The sequence below is a fragment of the Chiloscyllium punctatum genome, chromosome 9 (assembly GCF_047496795.1).
Source record: "Chiloscyllium punctatum isolate Juve2018m chromosome 9, sChiPun1.3, whole genome shotgun sequence".
In the NCBI taxonomy this organism is placed as follows: Eukaryota; Metazoa; Chordata; class Chondrichthyes; order Orectolobiformes; family Hemiscylliidae; genus Chiloscyllium; species Chiloscyllium punctatum.
Window position 1 is genome coordinate 61,784,485 of NC_092747.1, and position 21,980 is coordinate 61,806,464.

General features: G+C 39.5%; 1 protein-coding gene across 10 annotated transcripts in view; it reads right to left on the reverse strand.

Moving 5' to 3' along the window:
- The window catches only part of tenm4 (teneurin transmembrane protein 4), a 658,797-nt gene that overhangs the window by 608,698 nt on the left and 28,119 nt on the right, over positions 1-21,980 (reverse strand). The gene's annotated exons all lie outside the window — the stretch shown is intronic.

Sequence of the window (21,980 nt, forward strand, 5' to 3'; positions counted from 1 at the left end):
TGTGGTGTATATGGATTTTAGCAAGTTACCCCATGGTAGGCTACTGCAAAAATTATGGAGGTATGGCATTGAGGGTGCATTAGAGGTTTGGATTAGGAATTGGCTGGCTGGAAGGAGACAGAGGGTAGTAGTTGATGGTAAAGGTTCATCTTGGAGTGCAGTTACTAGTGGTGTTCCACAAGGATCTGTTTTGGGACCATTGCTGTTTGTCATTTTTATAAATGACCTGGAGGAGGGGCTTGAAGGCTGGGTGAGCAAGTTTGCGGATGATACGAAAGTCGGTGGAATGGTGGACAGCGACGAAGGATGTGGCAGGTTACAGCGGGATATAGATAAGTTGCAGAGCTGGGCAGAAAGGTGGCAAATGGAGTTCAATGTAGCTAAGTGTGAAGTCATTCACTTTGGTAGGAGTAACAAGAAGATGGATTACTGGGCTAATGGTAGGCTACTTGGTAGTGTGGATGAGCAGAGGGATCTTGGTGTCCATGTACACAGATCTCTGAAAGTTGCCACCCAGGTACATAGTGCTGTGAAGAAGGCATATGGCATACTGGGCTTTATTGGTAGAGGAATTGAGTTCCGGAGTCCTGAGGTCATGTTGCAGTTGTATAAGACTCTGGTGCGGCCTTATCTGGAGTATTGTGTACAGTTTTGGTCGCCATACTATAGGAAGGATGTGGAGGCACTGGAACGGGTACAGAGGAGGTTTACCAGAATGTTGCCTGGTATGGTAGGAAGATCGTATGAGGAAAGGCTGAGGCACTTGGGGCTGTTCTCATTGAAGAAAAGAAGGTTTAGGGGAGATTTGATAGAGGTGTACATGATGATTAGGGGTTTAGATAGGGTTGACAGTGAGAACCTTTTTCCGCGTATGGAGTCAGCTGTTACTAGGGGACACAGCTTTAAATTAAGGGGAGGTTGGTATAGGACAGATGTTAGGGGTAGATTCTTTACTCAGCGGGTTGTGAGTTCATGGAATGCCCTGCCAGTAGCAGTGGTGGACTCTCCCTCTTTATGGTCATTCAAGCGGGCTTTGGATAAGCATATGGAGGTTATTGGGCTAGTGTAGTTTAGGTAGGCTTCGGTCGGCGCAACATCGAGGGCCGAAGGGCCTGTACTGCGCTGTATTTTTCTATGTTCATTACCTCTGGCAGCCCATTCCAGACACTCTCCACCCACCATGTGAAAAATTGCCCCTCTGGTTCCTTTTGTATCTCTGCACTCACACATTAAACTGATGCTCTCTCAGTTTAACATGATAGGTAGATTCCCCTATCATGGGGATAGACTGTTGGCTATTTAGCTTATGACTCTCATGATTTTATAGACCTCTATAAGCTCATTCCTTAATCACTGATGTTCCAGGGAAAGAAGTCCCAGCTTATCCAATCTCTCCTAATAAATCAAACCTTCCAGGCAAGGTAGCATCCTAGTAAACCTTTTCTGTACTCTTTCTAGTTAAATACTATCCTTTCTATAGTAGGGTGACCAGAACTGCACACAGTATTCCAAATGTAGTCTCACCAATATCTTATACAGCTGCAACAAGACACCCCAACTCCTATACTCAATGCTCCAGTGAAATTCTTGGACATGTTCAGATCAGAGAAGGCCAAGAGAAGATCTGATTAAGGTCTTAAAACATGAGCTCTAAAATCAAATTAGGTTAAGTAAAGAGAAACTGTTCCCAAATGATGTGTCAAAAATCAAGGGATTCTGGTTTAAGATGTTTGGTGAGAGAACCAAAGACAACATGAGGAAAATGTTTTTTATTATGTCATGTGTGGCTAGACATTGGAATGCACTGTGTGTTAGTGTGATGGATATAAACATAGTAAAATCCCTTAAAGGGAATTAGCTAAATACTTGAGAGAGAAAATAATTGCAGGGTTTACAGGGCAGTTGGACTAATTGAGTTGCTCTTCAGATAAGCAGGCACAGACTTGATTGGCTAAAGGCCATGCTTCTATGCTACAGGATTACTATGATTCAAAATTGATTTTTTCATTATAAGAGATGAATATCAATACTAATACTCAGTTAATTGCAAGTGTGTTAACTGCAAGAACAGATTGAGGTCTGATTTTTTTTTTGTGCAGTTGGAAAGTCTAAGCAAAAAGCAGTGCTGGATGCCCCTGAATCCCAGCTCCCACAATTTTCAGAGAGGCTGAGAGAATGGTGAATTGTAATTTGCATACCCTTGGTTCACAGAGGCAATTACATGTGGTAAAGCAAAGCTGCCTCAGTCAGAACTGTATTTTTCATGGGTTGTCCAAAACATGACCTTTACCCTGGAAGGAGAAAATTTTAACATGCTGGACTTCTTTGAAGAGTGAGAGTGCCCTTTTATATTTAGGTCAAGAACACCTTTTGAGAGTGGTCAGGTGCTGTTGGGAATGATTATAACTGGATTCCTTCAATGTTGAAAAATTCTCGGATCTTACAATTGATAAAAAGAAAACAAGACTTGAATTTATACTGTAGCTTTCAGAATTTCAGGAGATCACAAAAATGCTTTATGGCTAGTTCAGTAAATTGTAATTGCTGTGTTATGTTGGAACTGTTATAAGTAAACACAAATGTGTGCATGGATTAAGTCATTGGAACGATCAAAGGGACCTGTCAAACTGTCCAAACTCGTGACGTCTTCCACCTAAATGGACAAAGACAATAGAAGCATGGGAACATTAGCACCTGTAAAATTCCCCTCCAAACTGCGCACCATCCTTACTTGGTACTACATCAATATTCCTTCACTACCACTGGGCCAACGTCCTGGAACTCCCATCGTGACATCACTGTGATTGTCCTTACAGCCAAAGTACTGCAGTAGTTCAAAAGGACAGCTAATTACTACCTACTCTGGGGCAATTAGGGATTAGCAACAGATGCTGACCTAGACATCAATACCCATATCCAATGAACAAACCTAGAAAAAAGGGATTGTCTACTTTTAAATGTTTGAAAAATAATGTCTACAAAAGAATCAATGTTTGCAATTTCATTTCGTTCGCTCATGTAAGTCTGAGACAAATCGTTGTAGGATTAATTTTGCATGATTGATGTTCATTATTGATACAGTTCACAGGTTGATTGACAGCTTTAAGTGCCTATGAAATCTTTGCAGCAGAACCAAGATTACAAATCCTTGTTTTCATAAAGGGTTAAAGAAAGTTGCATGAAGTGAATGTGCTTCTAATCACTATTTGTAGATTTTCAAAATGCGCATTCACCAATAGACACTTAAATGAGTAACAAATATATTCTGCATAATCTATTTGTTCAACCATTTAGAAATTTTGGCTTGACAATAGCTCAATGCTAATAAACAGGGTGCCAGTTTGGAGGAGCAAAAATTAGTGAGTGCCAATATTGCCCACTGAAGATAACTGTTTCTCTCCAAGATGCTCACAATCTGGTATTCAGACTGTACTAACTTGAATTTAACCCATTCAGATTTGGGGAAACATAGAATAGACCCTTGGGTCTCATGGCACAGTGGTAGTATCCCTACTTCTGGACTTCTAGGTTTAAATTCCATCTGCCGGGGTAGCATGTTAAAACATGTTAATTTTTGTAACATGAAATGCATAGTTTCTGAGGACCTAAGTATTTTCTATCAGACAAATTTTGAGGTGGCAGTTTCCCATTAAATTAATATTCAGAGAATATTCAGTAATGGATGTAAGTTTGCTCACTGAGCTAGAAGGTTTGTTTTCAGAAGTTTTGTTATCAAATTAGGTAACATAATCAGTGAGCCTCCGGTGAAGCACTGGTGGTATGGTCCACTTTTTATTTATGTGTTAAAGTTTCCTTGGGTTGGTGATGTCATTTCCTGTGATGCCATTTCCTGTTCTTTTTCTCAAGGGGTGATATGTCATGCTGGAACTCCATCAACAAACACATTTACTTGGATTCCATTTACCACCCCCTTAGAAAAAGAGCAGGAAATGGCATCACCAGAAGAAGTGACACCACCAGCCCAAGGGAACCTAAACACATAAATAAAAAGCGGGCCATACTGCCAGTGCTTCACCAGAGGGTCACTGATGATGTTATGGTGATGAAATATTTGAAAACAAACCTTCCAGGTCAGCGAGCAATCTTACATCCAGAACCTCAACCTGAGCTACAAATCTTCTCAAAACTCGCTAATAGTTAAAAATCACATCCAAATTTCTTTCTACCTCAACCAATGGACATCTACTAAGCGTGCATCACATTTTCTCCTTCCTGGTCCCATGCAGATTGCCCAACATTTATCTGTATGAAAATCTCCTTGCTTTTCCTTTGCTCATCTGCTTACTTTGACTGGACATCTGCATTGCAAGCAGCTTTTTTCTTTATTTGTCCTTAGTCATAATTCAGCACTTTCAATAAGTGGTGAGTTATTAGTAGTGTGACATATTCAATGAAATACTTTGTTTTTCAGCTGTAAATTTGTTAGTCTCCCCATCTGCAAATTTTCTTTATAACTGTAATTTTGTTCTTTCTAAATAAAACAGTGGACCAATTACTTTGATCTCCCAACTGTTAGTAAAAAAGCATTTCTTAAAGACAAAGCCAGCGTTACTAAAAGTAAAAATAATTGTATCAAACCTGTTCTGCCAGCAAGACAGTATTTAAAATATCTTCACAAAAACTCCGATGACATATCTCACACAAAAATCACAATAAGAGTTTGTATCAGAATCCCTGAACTTTAGAAATACAACATATTAATTTGGATCAGGTTTACAGCACTGTTTACTATGTAATTGCATTAATCAATTTGATAAGGTGTTATCTTCACTGAAGCATTTGGGTTCATCGAGCTTAAAGTGAAATCAGCTCAAGTAAAGTTCATTACAATTAACGAATGCTGGACTGATTTCCTTTCAAATGAAAACTGGTGTTAGATTAAAGGAAATATACCGACTTTGTGGGGCACATATGCAGCTGAAATGCATTAACTTTGTATTAAAAGTCTACCTAGCATCTATCCAAACAGATAGAAATAAACAGATAATAAATTATCTGTCACCTTCCCTGTATAAGACCAGAAGAAAGACTTTCTCTGTGTTATGTATAGCTGTACCACAAATCATTTCCAAAAAGAGTAATTTATTATATTGTTACTCCTAGCTCACAGAGGAAATATTTCCTATTGATGCTTCTTTCACAACTTAGCTCACCTGCTATGTTTGAATTAGGAAAAAGTACACAGTTACAGATAGAAGAAGCAGTGCTATAACTTCTGAATTATTCTAGCAAAAAAAAAGCAGAGAGGCAAAAGGCTAATTGGACTCCTTCAGCGTTGAAGAATTCTATGATCTTACAATTGATGAAAAGAAAGCAAGACTTGAATTTATATTGCAGCTTTCACAATTTCAGGACATCACAAAAATGCTTTATGGTCAGTGCAGTAAATTGTAATTGCTTTTGTTATGTTGGAAACTCAGCAGCCAATGGGTGTATAACAAGATTTCACAAAAATGCTGTTGACCACAGCGTTTCAGTGATGCTGGTTAACAGGTAAAAAAAACAGAGGGGACATGCTCCTGTTCTTTTTAGAAATGGCTAGTGGGAAATCTTACATCGCCTTGGAGGGAAGGCAGGATTTCAGTTAAAAATGTGTCATCCAGAAGACAGCATTTTCAAAAATGTAGCTGTCCCTTGGTGACTGATACGCCAGTGCAGAACTAATTTGCATAAGCCTGCAATGCTAACTGCTGTCAACACGTGGATTGGTAGATAGCAGTTACCATTCTCCTAAACCAATCTGGGAAAATCACTTCATAGTTGACTGAGTACAGGCTCCAATAAAATGCAGTTTATTGAATGATATCAATCAAGGCTCAACAGATGGGTGTGATTATTTGTTGTGTTTTCTAGTTTCTGAATTCTATGTCTTAAGGAGGAATTTCTCAAGGAGTCATAGAATCATTCTGGTGCAGAAAGAAGTCACATCAAGTTGTGCCAGGTTTCTGTAGAGCAATTCGGTGTGTCCCATTTTCCTGCTCTATCCTTGAGAATGGGCAAAAAAAATCAGTCAGCTCTGATAGTCTCAATCTCTGAAGATGACCGCACTGATGACTAAGCCCAGGCACTACTCTTGGTGAACATCAAGTGTCGGGTGACATGTCTTGTCAAGTATATTTTCCACAGTGAAGCTGGAACAATAAAGTTTTCATTAAACAACAGTGAGTTGCCAAAATTGGTGTTGATGGTCTCAGGTGATATTCTTGGCCAAAGTTCAACACAATACTAACAAGTGGCAACACATTCTCAATCCTCCTTCTAGTGCTGTTGTATTTTGCCTAACATTACAGGCAATTTAGCATGGCCAATCCACCTGACCTGCACATGGTTTGGATTGTTGGAGGAAACTGGAGCACTCGGAGGAAACCCACTCAGACACAGGTAGAATGTACAAACTCCACACAGACAGTCACCCGAGGCTGGAATCAAACCCAGGTCCTTGGAGCTGTGAGGCTGAAGTGCTAACCACTGAGCCACCATGCTGCCTCTGTCTTCTTCTGTGTAATGCTGCAATAAGTCTCCATATTCCTGTAAACAATTTAGAGTATTAAGATTTTATTCCTGTCCTGACCCTTTCAAAGAAAGTTTTAATATTCATTCCCCATCTGCACAAGAGCAGTTAATGGTCAAACACATTGGTCACGTGCAGACCAAATCAGGTAAGGATGACTGATTTCCTTCCTGAGGGACATTAATGAACCCAATGGGTCTTCACATCAATCATTACATTATCACCATTAAACCAGCTTTTCAATTCCAGATTGGTGAGATTTGAACTCACATCTTCAGAACATTAGCCTGGGGTTCTGGATTGACTAGTCCAGTGACATTACCACTGTGCCACAGCCTCCCTTTTTGTGGGGTGCTGGTGGCATGCCTTTAATCTTGAGATCCATGCCCCCTGAACCATGTAATTTCAATGCTGTAAGCTGCAAATTCCATTTCTACCCACATGGTGTATGATCTGATAATAAGTCATCACTTGCCCTGAAATTAATGTTAAAATTAATCATAAAGTTCATGAATTTCCATGGACATAAATTGTTTTTTGCCAAAGCAATTTTCCATAAGAATACATTGGCTGTCCCTTCTATTATAGATTGCTCCACCTCATTACTATCATTATGCGAGCAGCAATTAGACTTCTCGCTGCTTTGTATCTGTGTCCTACTTCTGCCCATCTTCTGAAAGTGGCCTACAATTTACAGATGAAGCATTCTGTTTAATTGCTAGACCTTGGGTGACATTTTTTTAAGTTATACACCAGTTACCTCAAACCATCAAGCTTGCTGGCAAGGAGTCACAAACAATAAGGTTGATCCCTTCTCTTGTGGAAATCTTGCTTTCTAAAAATGAATTCATGATTTATAAAGAGCCAGTTTAACCAGGCCTTTTTGTATCATAGATTTAGTTTATTTGTTGCTGAAGCTGAGAAGAAAGAATTATACAACACGCATACACACTGATTAGAAATAGGAGTTAGTCCTGAGATTCTCAACTTTGCAAGTTGATTGAAATTCTTTTCTTCTAGTTATTTTAGACAGTGTCTGAGAGCACTCAGAGTGATAGAATGTATTTTACCTTTTCTTTACCTGCTTTGTGGAGTGTTTAATGGCTGCTGTCAAAGCTGTGTCCTTCACGTGTGCTAGTCCATATCAAGTTGCTAATATACCCAGGACAGAGTTGAAGCTGACTTTTAATCCCTGTCCCTATATTCTTGAAAGGGTAAAACACAGATATGTCCCTCACCGAGATTGTTGCCCCTTATTGTGCTATCGTGTTCACAAGTAAAATAGGGGATCATATTTCAGTTCAAATCTTCTCCCTTTGAAGCTTCTTCCACACCAGTAGGTATGACATTCCAGAGTTACTCTTCAAATAGCCACTGAATTGATATTGGTATAACATGCTGGAATTAATATTGTGCTTATGCAGCTTTCTTGTGTCACAGCATTAACACTGACTTTTACCATCAGATACCTGGCCCACTGTGTTGTGCTTGTCACATGTGTCTTTAAGGTTTTTACACCTTAGAAAATTGAATTGATTCTGCTGCTTTCCTGAAATAAGGCCATCTTTCAGGCTTTCTTTGTGTCTTCTGATTTCAGTTTCCAACACCATCTGAGCGGCTCTCTTCAAGGTTGAACCTTTTTTGAATCATAATCAATATGACAAATTTTATCAGTAATTCCAACACCAAATCTGTCTTTTAAGAATTCTGATTTCCAAATTCCATGGACAAATTTCTTTTCACTAATCAGTGAAGATCATTGACGAAATGTTTCACAGATTCCCATGGAAGTCGAATTCTTCTTTTAAATGTTATTCCTTCAATAATTGTATTTGTTGCCAGATTAAAGTAATTGTCAAAAGCTTAATGAACTTGATCAAAAATCTGTGCCCTTTTATCTACTTTTGTGATCCATAACATTATTAGCTGTAGGTGGAATTTAATACAAACAGGTTTACTTGATACCTGATCAATTCCTGATTCAGCTCCTGATTTATTGTCAAATTTAGGTGTATAGATTTAGAGGTTTGTCTTAAAAAAATTTGACGGAAATGTGAGCATTGGTGGTAAGATCAGCATCTGTGACTCATCCCTAATTGCCCTCAAAAAGCTGGTGGCCATCCGCCTTCTTAAAGTGCTATAGTTCATCAGAGGCAGATACAAATAGGCAGACAGTGCTGTTAGGTTTGATTAGACAAACTTCTCCCATTTTGGAGGAACCTCTGAAAATATAACCACATTCATGTGGATTTAAGGCTTACATTCCTCAAAATGGGCTCATTATTGATAAATATATCACTGCATTTTATTTAATGTTCCATAATGTGCTAGGGAGTTTACAAATATACAAAAATACAGAAACATAACAATGAAAGGATCCAGAGGCACCAGCTTATGAGGCTCTACTGTAAACCCAATCTGTAGTATGATACAAAATTTAATCACATTCCATTGTTATAGTTAGTTTGGTAGCCCAGTGTTTTACAGTTGCGAAGCACTGTACTACTGAGTTGGTGGATATCAGTGTGAACCACTGAAAGGCAACATAACTATAAGTTGTTGTTCTCTTCATTTCCTGTCACAAACTTCATTCTCAATCTGTTCCTCTTCATGGTAACTGTGCCTGAGGTCAAATCACGTTCTGCCTAACCTTGGTGTCGTATTTGACCCTGAGATGAGTTTCCAATCCTGCAGCCATACCAACACTAAAACCACCAACTTCCATCTCGATAATATTTTGCAATTCCACTCCTGTCCTATCCTGGTTGCTGTTATCTTATCCATATACGTGACACTTTTAGACTTGATGATTCTAATTTACTCATCTTCCATATTTATGAATCTGAATTTGTCCATAAAACACTCGTGGCGACTTCCAGATTCAATTTAATTTCTGCTCACCCATCAGCTCTATCCTTGCTCAAATGGTAGCCAAAGTAGGTTAGCAATGCTATGATTTTTAAATTCTCCCCTTGTTTTGAATCCTTCCATGGCCTTGCCAGTTAATGTTTCTGCAATCTTCTCCAGCCCTCTAATACCTTTACGTCTCCAATCATTCCATCTTTCAGACATCCTAAGTACTAGAATGCCTCCTTAAACATCTTGACCTCTCTTCTCTTTAAGATGTCCTTCAAAATCTAAAGTTTGACCAGGTTTGGGGCATAAATCCTAATATCCCATGTAGCTAGCTAAAGTCTTCACTTCACAGTGCTCCTGTTGAGAGCCTTCGGATATTTCATTACATTAAATGTGCAATGCTGGTAAGGTTTTTGAGAAAATTGTTTAAAGTCACCCTCCTCATAAACAAGCAAAACTCAGCAGGTGTGAATGAATCAGTTCACTTAAATACCATTTTATTTGCCAAAAATAGGAGTTGTTATCTTGCTGCCTTGCTACATCTTTCAACTAGGAATATTTCTGAACTTATGTTTCTTCATGGAGACCATAATAAGATATGTACTTGTTTGGAATAAATTGCAGGCAGAATTCTCTGTGGGCCTCCACCATCAGGTTAAAATGGGGTTAAAAGCCCCCAGTGTATGAGAAATGCATACATTCCATCTGATTTGCCACACAGTGTTCAATTGAGAGTGAAAAGTTGCAGTCCAACAAATAAACTAATAGCAACAGGCAAGCTCTCAAAACTCCAGAGCCAAACAAAAGCTTCCAAATTCAAAGCAGCAACATATTGCCGATGACTAGATGATTGGGTGAGTGCTCTACAAAATGGAGGAAGACTGTTTATAACTCTTTCAAAGTTTTGATAAAAATTGATCGATATTGCTGGTGGAGAAGAGAGGGAGAAACCCACTGGGTTGGCAAAGGGAGTTGCAGAGCTTATCTGAAGTACAGATTGACAGTCGATTCTGTTGGAGGGAGGTTGCCTCTAGGCTGCTAAATTGTCCCTGATACCTCGAAGCCGATCAAAGAATCCCTTCAATTGGCCTTAAGTAACCCTTAACGAGCTTAATCAGTGCAAGAGGACATGTTGCGTTGGCAGGATAGAATCAGGAACCTGGCACACCTGTTGGCATCCACATTTTTTTTCTACCAAGGCTGTAAGTAGAATAGTAAGGAAGATTAGTACAAAAACAGAAATTGCTGGCGAAACTCAGCAGACCTGGCAGCATCTGTGGGGAGAAAGCAGACTTGTGTTTCAAATCTGATGACTCTTGAAGAATCAGGAGACTTGAAATGTTAACTCTGCTTTCTTCCCACAGATGTTGCCAGATCTGTTGAGTTTTGCCAGAAATTTCTGTTTTTGTTTCAGATCTCCAACATTTGCAGTTCTTTATTTTGTTCTGGAAGATTGTCAACTTTAAAATGTAATCCTTAAAGAATGTTTGAAATAATTCAACAGTTGTCAGTTGTGAAGGGATCAAACATTGTTTCTGGATAGTAAGGCAAACTGGTCCATGTGACTCAAACTTGGATTTGACCTAGAAACAGTACCAGCAGCAATTATGTTGAAATACAGAGATCATATAGCAGAGAGAACACAAATAAGGGAAGAACTGCTGAAAGGAGATTTTCAGCAAGCTAAGTTGGCAAGCTGGATACTTGAGCAGCTGGAAAGTAGTTTTAGGACTGACTGTTGTTTCATTTATTCCCAAGGAGTTGAATGGTCAGAACTGGCCACACCATGTGAAACTAAAGGCAATCCTGGTAGATCCATGCAATGATGAATGACAGGAGCAGACTGTTGAGTGGGTACCAGTGTATGGAAGGTTTCGATGGCGGAACCCTTTTTAAGTGGAGACTGCTACTTGTGGAGAATCAGCTAAGTCTTTGAAGTGAAGCAAATGAGATTCTGTCTGCTGGATAACAGTGCTTGGATAATCTGTATGTCAGAAAATATTAGCCATAAAGGTGGAGTGGACCATGTAGGAACTCTATGAGAGTCTCTTTATGGTATCTGCTATTCCAATTTCAACTTATTGCTTGTATTTAGCAGGATTTGCTCAATTTACATTGATGTTGACTCATGTCAAAAGAAGATGTCTTACAAAGTGAAACCTTGTCTCCTAATTCCACAGCAGTGAATTGTCATGCTAGTTAATCTCTGGGAAAATTCGGTGTTCATCTCATGTATCTGAACCTTTGAAAATGGCAATTAATGTCATAAAAAAGGGGCAGATCCTCTCTTTGCCTGCTGATCCTCCCCTGGAAAACTTTTACTGATTCACTACTGTGCAGCTGAGACTAGAAATCTCAGCTGAAAAATTGCAAAAAGGTGAGAGTGCAGATTTCTCAGTGATATTTTGCCTGTCATATCCACTGACCAGAGATCTGGCCTTTAGTTCAGTAATTTCTAATTTGGGGTAAGGTTTGTTAAACTTGGTTTGTTTATTTTACAGATCCCCATGGTGATCACTACAAAATAAATCATGATTCCAATGTTATTTGAAATGTCTTAAGCTCATGTACGGAAAACTTGAATTCCTGCTTGCTCGCATTTCTCGAGCTCTGTATTTGGTTCATTTTCTATGTGACACTTGTGAAGCTAATTAGAAAAGACGACAGCAGTAAGTTACAATGGCGAATCCTTCCCAGTGCCTGTATAAATAGCATCATCTCCATTAACCTTTATTCATTGGCGGTACATTTCCTTCACTGCTGCAGTGAGCTCTTTGCAATGTGAAATGGTCTGACTGAAAGATCTATATCAAGTTTGTGGAACCAACACATGTACAATGTTGCACCTGCCAGCCAATGTAGGTTAATAAATGCCTCACAACAGTAGATTTATGGATGCTATTCCCAGGCTCCTGTTATGATTATCGAGCAAACTAAAATTAGATAAAAGGTCTATTATTACTTAGCTGCCAGAAGTAAGACCTGTCAATTTTACACTCACGATATCCCTGGTCACAAAAAGATGATACACCTGTATCATATAGTCTTGTGACAAAAATGTGATATTTATTGCCAGAGAAAATGTATTTCTGTTGTACTGTCTAGCAGATAAAAGCAAATGAATATGCTTTTACCGGGTTCTAGTTTCTGCTGATATTGCAGATTTACAGGCAAAAACTTGACAGGGCAGTAACAACTACCTATTCTTTTCTAAGGCGATTAAATCTAGCGTACTGGAAAGGAAAAATATCAATATGACTAGATTGTTCTGACAAGATAACTTTAACCACAACCAGAATAAAACAGTTTCCTGCTTTTTACTTGACATTTTCATTGATGACACTTTTCCGACAATATGAGTCTCACTTTGATGTAGCCTACTTAAAAGGACATTATGTATTTATATTAAAATAAAAATATAGTCATATCCTCAATTAATTCAATTTGAACTCTGCAAATACATAGTTGGATAGTACATATTCAATTCTTCCCTTTTCACTATTCAAAATGGTTGAAATTAGCTATCGAATGATTCCAACATGGATCTACAAACCTGGATCTACAAAGAACTTTATATTGTCATTCTTTCTTGTACATCCTATATAAAAAACTGACAAAATACAATTAACCATTTCCTCACCTGATGATAGGAATGCATCTTATCAGTGAATGTAGAAATGTAGAAGACAGTGGGCTGAATTTTACATGTTTTTTGGCGAAGTAGAGTTGCATTGGCTTTTGGTGAAGTGATTCTTGCCAGGAGGCTGAGAACGTTTTCTTGTTGATTCTTATGCATTAATTAGCATTTCATCCCTTATGGCAAATATCACGTCCGATTTCTACCACACTTTACTATAGGCTGTTCACGGATCAACTCACCACTCACTGGAGATCCCTAAATTGACCATCATCCCTAGCACCGGACCCATCTTTAAAAGGCCATTTTGCAACTGTAACAAGCACTGTCAGTCTGGTGTACCCTGCACAGTACCTGACATTTGCCCTCGACATGGCAGATAGGGGGAATTCAGTAACCCTCTTTGCAGGGAGGTTCCGAGCTTCTGCTGGATGAGGTGGTGCAGAGATGGGAATTCCTCTGTATATGGATACTTCTAAGATGGTGCAAATCAGCATATGTATTCATTGTGTCAGAAGACATGATGAAATACTTTCACTCTGCAAACAGTTAAATATCTATTAATACTGATTTCAGCCCAAATGCTTAAAATATTTTGAAAACTGACATTGAGTTTGCAAATAATTAATATCATTTCCCAATATCTTGCAATTGATTACAGAATCTATCGGTCCAGGAAAACAAATTCCAAAGGGAACATAATTAAATGGTTATTTTTGACAGACATTATTTCATAATGATATTTCTGGTCTTGTTTACTCGATAATTCTTTTTGAATATCACGTACCACACAACAATGCAATTCAAATCCCAACTCAAATGCACTGCTCAGTATCTTCCAACTGGTAATCATAAAGGCAAGCAATCTAGATCATGATGAAATCTTTTCTCCAAACGTGGGCCTTTAAGAAGGTGGAAGGACCAAAGAGGACATCTCCATTCATTTATAACCTAAAACACCAATGTACATTTCTGAAGAGTTAAAGATACTTGCCAGAAAGCTTGATTTTTCATTCATACATGGCTTCAGTCAAGTTAATTTGGAACAGGTCAGAAGCAAGTATAAATGAATTAGACTGAAAGAGCTAGCTGAAAAAAAGCAGCCAAAGGGTCTCTTGTTCACAGGTTGGATAAAACTACAACTGTGAGAGCACATAACAGAAGTCATTTGGATCAAACACAATAATGCTACATGGCCAGGTATAGATCCAGTGGTGAAACTAACAGCCTGGCACAATTTTTATTTTGCCTCACTTCTGAAAAGTATCGAACATTTGGTGTTTGCAAAAGCCTCAATGTTGCTAAATATTACAATATTTATTTTTTTGAATCTTAAGACAATAGTCTTAATATGGTTAATACTAAACAACATGTTTTTAAATTATCTCCCAACAACTTTAACAACACAGCTGAGTTTTTGGGTGGGAAGGGAGTGAGGAAAAGCAAGCTCTGTCTCATATACAGCTCCATGGTCACATTCACCTATATCCTATTATCAGAGGCCTCCAAAGCCTAGAGTAGCTGTTCAATGTCCACTTGTCATTCATCCTCTCAAACAGATTAATAAATATCTTTTGGGGAAAGCATGACTATAAAAGGTGCAGGTGGTTTTGTTATAACATCTAAAGCACAAACATTTAAAACTTGTGTTGGCTGTAACACGATTACATCACCAACACATTAAATACTGTTTCTAAAGTGCAATTTTTCTATAATGTGGATTTGCATAAGAATATGACCATCGCGTTATAGAAGAACTACCTGTGTTCAAGATATTCTGAAACTGTTAAAAACAAACAGAATTGTGATAGGTTTACAAGCTTCATCTGTAAATGTGTTTTAACTGACAAGAATAAGAATATTAACCCCATTATCATAAAACCATCAGGGACACAAATGCTTACCCTCATTTTCAGAGTGAAATGTGCATATACTAATTTACAGATTATATGAAAATCTTCTGGTGACACTTGTAATGATAATACTCCTTTAAAAAGGTTATATTGTCCTTGGTATTTTTCTCAGAGTGGTTGTAAAGACACAGGTTCCAGGGTTTGAAGAGTTTTAGCGCCAATTTGATTATAGCTAACCCCCTCAGGCAAAAGGCTTTCAAGTTTTAAAAAAAACACTTGTACAATTAAAGAGGAGTGGCCATTTCTCCCAGCTCAATTTTTCTCTGGTTTGGTTTGGTTTTAGCAAGCAGTCAGTTGTGAAGCTGCTGGACCCAAAGAAGCAGGTCCATGCTGATCCTCCCTCTCTCTGACATCTCTCCAGTAAGACCCAGTGTTTGATTTTACCTTTTTTGCCAAGGGGTGCTTATGGGGATTGTTGCAAGTATTTGGAATCGTATCATTAAGTTGGGATAATCTGTTGCGTTTTTGGATAGGTTCAGTTATTCTATATTCGGTTCTCTTTTGTTTGTGTTTCATTTAGTGATCTCGTAAATAAATTGTGTTTTGTTTAAAACTAAGTGGTTGGGCTAGCTGTATTACTCCTGGAATATCCATTGTACAGCTGCTTAAAACAACAAGAAAAGTTAGGGTCCAGGCTACTTGCTTGAAATGTTTTGAGGGGGTCTGGCCTGGTCTGTAACACGCTGAAGCTGTTGGTGAAAAGAGAATTATCAGATTGTTAAAGATGAAATGTTGTATTGCCTTGATCAGGATTAAGAAATATTTCTGGAGACAAAGGACTAAAAATAATGAGAATTTGCAGAATTTCTTGCCAAGGAAAGAATGTCTCACACCATGTTCCTTTGTCCTAGAATTTATTTTAATATTAAAATTTCACCTTTCATACCTTTGAACATCTTCAATACCTAGTTCTAGCCTTCAGCCCTCCTCACAGCACAGGTTCTCAGACTTATTGGGAAGCTATTAGTCTTGCCATTCCCTCCCAGGCAATGATGTGCCTCAGTCCTGTAGTGTTCCAAGAAGTGCGCTCAATGCCCAAGATGCAGATAGGGCATAATTTTCCACTGGATGATTATCACTTCCGGGGATTTGTGGCCTATTGATTAAGTTCTATATGTGAAGTCAAAGTGACTGCCATGACACCCAAGACAACATTTGACTGAGTGTTGTATTGCGGCATCCTAACAAAATTGGCATCAATAGAAATTAGTGAAAAACTCTCCACTGGATTGGAATAGCATCATTCTGATTTGGAATTGTATTGATATTATGTCATTGCAGCTGAGTCAAAATCCTGGAACTTAACTCCTTACTAGCATGGTGGATATACACACTACCAGAGTTCAAGAGAGCAGCTTGACACCAGCTTCTCAAGGGCAGTTGGAGATAGGGAACAAATTTTAGCCAAAGTCAGAAAAGCCCACATCCCACAAAAGAATTAAAAAGATCTGAAAAGCTGTTTGCGTTTTGCATCAACATGACTGTACATTTTTCGTGAATCTCACTACTGTATTAAGCTATATCCAAATGTGATGAGTGGAATGTGAATAAAACAGCAAGCAAGCACTAGGGAGACTGGGAACTTCCTTTGGTGAAGAAGGCAATATCATTCCAGATCTCGGTTGGAGCATCAGCATCTGGTTTCAGGGTTTTCTGTCCAGAAATTCTAGTTAAAAAGGGTCTGGTAAAGGTCATAATGGAGCAACTGGACAGTGATTCTCATGGCTTCAAGCAGCCACAGAAATGGGAAGGAGATCAAGGAAAACTGTTCTGCAGAGCATTGACTCTTATACAAACAATCTTGCTGTGAAACCTGAGGGAGTAGGCGAGTAGTTTACTCATGCTGTTGGTGGATGTTTAAACTAATTTGGGTGGGAGGGGATGGTGAAATGGAGGTAATGTACATTATGAGGTGATGCATTTGGACAAGTTTGAAGAAAAAAAAAGTTATTCTGGAAGGCAGAACACATATACAGGTCAAGTTATGGCACAAGGAAGCACAACAATGTTGCACGGTCTTTCTTTTAATGCAAGGAGACTTGCGAGTGGAACACATGAGCTGAGGATGTTGATGATCGTGTGGTATCACAGAGACACAGTTGATAGAGGGACAGGACTGGCAGCTTAAAAAAGAATTATGGTAGTCATGGAAAAGGACAAAGATGGACAAGAAATCAAGGTGCTGATTTGGAGAAGGCTGAATATAATATGATAAGACAGGATGTGGCCAAAATGAACTGGGAAAAGCTATGTATCAGAAAACCTACATTCTACTGCAAGCATTCTGGTCCGTTGTAAACTACCAACTTAATGTTAACCCAGCCACGTACGTGCCCGGTGAATGTAATTTCTGGACATAGTTAGCCGCAATAAAGGCCAGTTGAATTCTTCAACACCATGTTATCAACGCCCAATTTCTTATGTTATGAGCAATAAGCATTGTTAAAACACCCTGTTCAAACCAAACTCACACCAGTCATGCCAGCTCTGTCTTACATGATGTCAGGGTCAATGGAAGTCTTACCTATCCCAAACACTGTCAGAGACAGGTAGAGACTTTGCATCTGGGCAGATACCTGACATTTTTGGAATTGCCTGATGATAGTTGTTATTAATTAATGTTATAATAAGCCTCTGATCTCAAGTAGTTATGGCCGCACTAAGAAACTTCCTGTTATTTCCTACTGAAAACAGGATAACAAACTTAACATTTCCAGAAATATCTTGTTATCCCTCTTTGCAAATTGCTTGCATATTTACTTCTTGTAAAACTACTTGGCACATCTCCTATATTTAACAATTCAAGTATAACAATGAAGTGATTTTGTATTTCTAAAATCAGCAGGGGCTGATTTCCTGCTCTCTGCTACCCAAAAACTTCAACTTTGCTGGCAATTTCGATTAAATTCATGTCAATTCTTTCCCTATAAACTTCATCCCTGATAAGCAAACTGAGAGAACAAACACAAGATACATGGTTGTGTGTCACTCATGAACTGAGCCTATCCTTCAAGTGGCCATATGGTTGATAATGAGCAGGAAAACTGGAAATATTGGTCATGTGGACAGAAAGTAATAAATAGTATTCAATTTTGGCAAGTTTGAGTGAACACACCTGGGGAGAACAAACAAGACAAGTAAAGTGCAACAAATAGTAGAATTCTGAAAAATATTAAGGAACAAAGAAATCTTAGAGTGTATGTCCACAGAACCATCAAGGCAATAGATATGCTGGTCAAGGTGACATATGGGACAGTTTCCTTTACTGGCCAAGCCACAGAATTTCAGAGCAGTGAGGCTAGAGAATCATAGAATCCAAACAGTGTGGAAAGAGGCTATTCGTTCCATTGAGTCCACACTGACCCTCCAAAGAGCATCCTAACCAGGCTCACTCCAACTCTTTCCTCATAACCCAGTATTTTCCATGGATAATCCACATTGCCTGCACATCCCTGGATACTACAAAACAATTTAGCATGGCCATCCACCTAACCTGCACATCTTTGGACTCGTGGGATGAAACCAAAGCACCCAGAGGAAACCCACACAGGCTTTGAGAGAGTGTGAAAACTCTGCATACATAGTCACCTAAGCAGACATGCGGAGAACATGCAGTCTCCACATAGACAATTACTGAAGGCTGGAATTGAACCTGAACTTCTGCTGCTGTGAGGCACCAGTGCTGGTCACTGAACCACCATGCCACCCCAATGGTTATACTGGAACAACATAAAACACACATTCCAAGGTGGCAGTGGTGAGGTCAGATCCCAGATCTCAACTTCTTATAGACACCATGCAGCAGAGTCGGATGCATCCACATCATTCATACCATCTCGCACACCTTCATCGTTCAGTGCTGTGGTGGTCTTGTCGTCTTTCTGTGCATTTTCTTTGCACAGGTCCCAGCTCCATGAACAGCTCTGGCACTGGCACTCAGGTCATAGAGGCTTTGGTGTCGGTGGTGGAGGAGCCTGAAGCCAGCATTCCAATGTGTGATAACTGGCAGCAGGGTCTGGAGGACTGTCAGAGGCTCAGGTAGATAGGATAGTGAAGAAGCTGTTTGGTATACTTTCCTTTATTGGTCAGAGCACTGAGTAGAGGAGTTGGGAGGTCATGTTGTGGCTGTACAGCACATTGGTTAGGCCTCTTAGAATCATAGAGTCATAATGTACAGCATAGATCCTTTGGTCCAACCCGTCCATGCCGACCTGATATCCCAACCCAATCTAGTCCCACCTGCCAGCACCCGACCCATATCCCTCCAAACCCTTCCTATTCGTATACCCATCCAAACGCTTCTTAAATGTTGCAATTGTACCAGCCTCCACCACTTCCTCTGGCAGCTCATTCCATACACGCACCACCTTCTGCGTAAAAAAGTTGCCCCTTAGGTCTCTTTTATATCTTTCCCCTCTCACCCTAAACCTATGCCCTCTAGTTCTGGACTCCCCCACCCCAGGGAAAAGACTTTATCTATCCATGCCCCTCATGATTTTGTAAACCTCTATAAGGTCACCCCTCAGCTTCCGATGCTCCAGAGTAAACAGACCCAGCCTGTTCAGCCTCTCCCTATAGCTCAAATCCTCCAACCCTGGCAACATCCTTGTAAATCTTTTCTGAACCCTTTCAAGTTTCACAACATCTTTCCGATAGGAAGGCGACAGAATTGCACACAATATTCCAACAGTGGCCTAACCAATGTCCTGTACAGCCGCAACATGACCTCCCAATGTCAGTACTCAATACTCTGACCAATAAAGGAAAGCATACCAAATGCCTTCTTCACTACCCTATCTACCTGCGACTCTACTTTCGAGGAGCTATGAACCTTTGGAATATTGTGTGTAATTCTGGTCTCCCTCCTAGCGGAAAGATGTTGTGAAACTTGAAAGGGTTCAGAAAAGATTTACAAGAATATTGCCAGGGTTGCAGGATTTGAGCTATCGGGAGTTGCTGAGGCTGTAGTTCCTGAAGCATCAGAAGCTGAGGGGTAACTTTATAGAGATTTATAAAATCATGAGGGGCTTGGGAAGTCCAGAACTTGAGGGCATAGATTTGGGGTGAGAGGGGAAAAATTTAAACAGCACCTAAGGGGCAATGTTTTCAAGCAGAGGACGGTGTGTGCATGGAATGAGCTGCCAGAGGAAGTGGTGGAGGCTGGTACAATTACAGCATTTAAAAAGCATCTGGATGAGTATATGAATAGGAAGGGTTAAGAGGGATATGGGCCAAGTGCTGGCAAATGGGACTAGATTAGGTTAGGATATCTGGTCAATATGGACAAGATGGACCGAAGGGTCTGTTACCATGTTGCACATCTCTATGATTCTATGAGTCTAATATTGGGAGAGGTGGCGATGGTAGCCAAGACCCCAGAGCCCATTACAAAGACCCCGGCTGATGTCAAGAAGTGAACGGAGGAGTAGCAGAGGGCAACAAGAGGAAAAGGGGAAAATGAACTCTATTGCAGTAAAATCTTGCATTATATTCAGTGTTTCAAGATGGCACCAGACCATGGTAACAGTGTGGTTTGCATGCGAGAAAATACTTTCACTGTATTTTCATATATATGTGACAATAAATCTAAATCTATTTCTAACTAGAAAACTGCAACCAGTTCTGCTTACTGTATTACAAGCAAGATTACATTTAGTGAGAGTACAGAAGGGATCTCTGAGGTTGTGGCCAGGAATTTAGCCATAAGGAAAGATTAGATAGGCTGGGTTTGTTTATTGTGGACATAGGAGGCTGTCCACAAACCATCTAAACCAAATAATATGTTGCTTAAACCTTACAGTGTTGGGTGGGGTAGGGTGGTGGGAGTTTGAAAGCTACTTTTAACTAGACTGATTAAAAGGTAGAAAGGTAACTCATTATATTCTGTGGATGGTGTCCTGTGCCTATCAGAAGCAATCCCTAAGGTGTTAGCACCCCATCCTTTGTCACTTACTTGTTACTAAAAGCCACACCAATACCTCCAGCCTCTTCCCTAGGCTCCACAATACTTCCTCATCCAAAACCCCGAACTTGCCTTGATTTGGATGCCATTGCCAGGCTTTATCCTCGGGCCTAAGTGATGTACACTACTCAAGCAGCAAATGCACCCTTGCACTGTTGGCACAGCAACCAGGAGAGGAAGTCACATGCTTACCTCTATTAGTATGTCCACATTCTTTTCCTGCTGTGGGAACACCTTATATCATGTAGGTCAGCCACCCTTCTCTATAAATAGCATAATGTTCACAAAGAGCTACTGAAAATGTCCTTCGGAGGTCTTTTCACAGTTTCAGAAGGTACTGAAATGAAGTGGTGAGTATCACTTTAAGGTGTGCTAAAACCAACATCAGCACCATGTTTACATTTCAACAGTGGGTCTTTGTTAGAAAGTGTCTCATGAAGCACAAAATGCTGCACAATCGCTTGGATGAGCACTCAGGCATTTTAAGTGGGAGCCAACTGTTTAACTAACATCAGGGTGCCTATTCCAAGTACTGGCTGCAGGTCCTTTTTCAAAATTGCTAAACGCAGGCTCAACCAATGTTTCAACCAACACCTCACCACATGGAGGGTTGGTAACACCTGAATGCACTGCCAAATATCAATCATTCTCTACATTTCTCAGTGTTCTGTTACTGTTTAACCTCTGACACAATATCCATTTTTATAACACATCTGTAAGAAGTCTGTGACATAATATTCCTTAAGCTCTTCCATAAATTACAATCCTTATGAAAATACACTCATGAATACCCTCTAGCTATGACACATTTTCTGGTTTTATCTCAAAAACGGTATTAGAGAGAAAATCTGGATTTTTTTTGACCAAGTATATTTTAAACCTTTTATCAATAATGACAATGGTATTACAAATAAACAAGGAGATTTACTCTGAATTCTATTGCTGAAAGAATTCAACGATCGCCTCTAATGAAAAGGAAAAGAAAAAGCTTTCAGATATCATGCAATATTTAACATCATTCATCTTTGCAGTTCATTTCAGCTGGCTGATTTAACATGGGTCATATCAAGATGCCAGCTT